Source organism: Microtus ochrogaster, chromosome 5, assembly GCF_000317375.1.
Source record: "Microtus ochrogaster isolate Prairie Vole_2 chromosome 5, MicOch1.0, whole genome shotgun sequence".
Lineage (NCBI taxonomy): Eukaryota > Metazoa > Chordata > Mammalia > Rodentia > Cricetidae > Microtus > Microtus ochrogaster.
Window position 1 is genome coordinate 94,267,004 of NC_022012.1, and position 2,776 is coordinate 94,269,779.

Below are 2,776 nucleotides of genomic sequence, written 5' to 3' on the forward strand. Positions count from 1 at the left end.
TTACCTGCTAACTAAGAGCATCTCTTTTCAAAAGAGACTGAAATGAGGGCAGAGGTTCAGAGCCTACTGAAGATGTGTACGGACGAAAGTAAAAACCACTGTGTCTGGTATGCTCTACAGAAAGATGGTTTTAGTTGGGGCATTTTCATAGACTATGCTGTGGATTTACTCTATGTCACATCCATCTTCTCTCTCATTTCCTTCCTTCCCTTCCTGTTCCCTCTCATCCGCTATAGTCACACAGCTACCTTTATAGTACATATTTAAGCCTAGATTCCTCATTTGAGTTGGGGCATGTGATACTTGTCTTCCTGAATCTTGCTCTTTTCCCTTGATGTATGTAAAACCAGCACATAGACAGCCCTGGCTCTTCCCTTGTTGAGCATGTCCAGTCCTTCAGTCTTCTCTATTTTCTGACATCTGTGCTCCTAACCATCCGACTTCTTAGGGCCCGAATGAGGACATCGTTCATTGTTGAACTCACACATTTGTGAGTCCCCAGGGGCTGGCTCTGTAGATCCCTGCAGGACTTGTTCTTGTGTGCACAAGCTGGTTGAAACATGTGTGTGGGGACCAGGGTGGGATTGCCCCACATCCCACTTGCCTGGGACTTTGGGAGATGTTCCTTTCATGGGTGTTACAGGACCGCCATAGTGTGGGCTCTGATATATCCACACTTTCACATATTCTCCAGGTGTCAATCATGGAGGTTAGCAACTCCAGGGGCCAAGAAAGTCATGGTGAGACAAGAACAACTGGAGCCAGATACAGACTCCCACAGCCAATCAAGGTGTGTGCAGGGGACAGAAACCTGAAGACAGAGAGTGACTCTCCACTTTCCCTGAGGACATCCAAGAAGCATGCTGCACCTAGCTGACGACAACGGCCAGCACACAGGTGCAGGTGGTTGATAAATGACCCCTGGGTTGAAGTCTTTTGGAAAGGCTTGAACTACTTAGGTGTGCTGGTCTGGAAATAACGTGTTCTGAGAAAGTGTGCCTTTCTCCTCGGCACCTGCGGCCAGCCACCCCAGGTCGGGGTGTGGGGCTCCTTCTCCTGCTCAGTCATAATGGTGTTTTTCACCTATTGCAGTAAAACCATCAGAAGTTAAAATGATGTCATCTGAGGTCCCCTTTAGCTTCACCAGCCAGGCAGCCCTTGGGTAGATTTTTGGCAAGTTCCTGTCCTGAAGGTAGGAACTACGTATAAAAAAAGAGATCTCTCTGCAAACAGACTTGTAGCCCTTGGCTGTCTTCATACACAGTGTTTGGCAGGAGGCTGAGATGTGACCGTAGTTCTCAGGGGAATCGCAGACAGAACGGAAGGAGGGACCTGACTCATCAGCCTCAGCTGGAGCTGCTTTCCTTACACACCATAGAGATGAGCTCAGGCACTTAAAAATGATCATTTTCTATGCTTAATAAGCTCCTAATTTTCATTGCTATGGTTTTCACTTTCTCCAACATTAATACAATTAATACATTTTATTCCACTGAGGCGGATGAAATTGAACCAGTAAAGTGAGCCAATTGCTCATTATTTAAGATTACAAATTATTTTGTAGAGGAGGAAGGGAACTTAGCAACGATGTAGTCCAATCCCTTTACTCCATGAGTCAGAGGACTGAGGTCCAAGAGAGGGGACAAAGCTGGATTTTAATCATAAAGCCGGAAAATGACACCACTTAGGAGCTCCAAAAAGTCCTGTGTGTTTTCCTAATGCTCTGCCTTAAGATGTGGGAGTGTGATGGCATAGTGCCAGGCAGGGACTCCAGTCGGTTCAGCTTGGCAGTGGGGGTCAGGGCGCAGGGATCCCACCCAGTCTGTTTCAGCGTGGCGGGTGGGGGGAAGAGTAGGGACCCCATTCCGTTTCAGCTTGGTGGGGAAAAGCATAGTGGCTGGGGAAAAGCATGGTGGCTGGGGAAAAGCATGGTGGCTGGGGTGGGGGAGCATACATCCTAAGCAGAAGCTCTGGCAATGGTGTTTGATGGCACCATGGTGCTGGAGCAGGATCCAAGAGGTTCCAAGAGAAAAACAGCAACCATAGAGAGTCACACGGGAGGGTGGAGGGTGTGCTGAGGGAGGAACTGGAGAACTCAAGCTGTAACCATAGAAACCTGGGTGGACTGGGGGTGGGTGGGGATGGAAACATGAGGGACCAGGTAGGGGAGGGATGGAGGGGGACAGTACTGAAAGAGATGAGTGGAAAAGGGGTGCATTTTTGGGGGGGTGAGGTAGAAACCTGGTACAATGAAAGCTCCTAGGAATCTACAAGATGACCCCAGCTAAGTCTCCAAGAAATAGGGGACATGCAGTCTGAACTGGCCATCTCCTGTGACCAGGCAAGACTCCCGGTGGAGGGATTGAGACACCAATCCAGCCACATGACATTCGACCTACAGTCTGTCCTACCTATGGGATGTGCTGGGGTAAGGGTGGCCCAGAGATTGTGGGAGTGGCCGTCCAATGACTGGTCCAGTCTGAGCCCAATGCCACAAGTGTGAGCCCACCTCTGACACAGCCTGGAGCACCAGGACATGGAGGCTGGATGGCCAAGAGCCCTAGGGTAGAGCCAAACATAACTGGAGAGGAAAATGTCAATGTAATGATGTCTAATGGTATTCTGCTACACTCATAGATGGGTGCCTAGCCCAACTGTCATCAGAGAGGCTTCATCTAGTAATTGATGGAAACATGCAGAGACCCTCAAGCAAACTGAGCTCAGGGAATCCTGTGGAAAAGAGGGAGAAAGGGTTATAGGAATTGAAGGTGAAGGC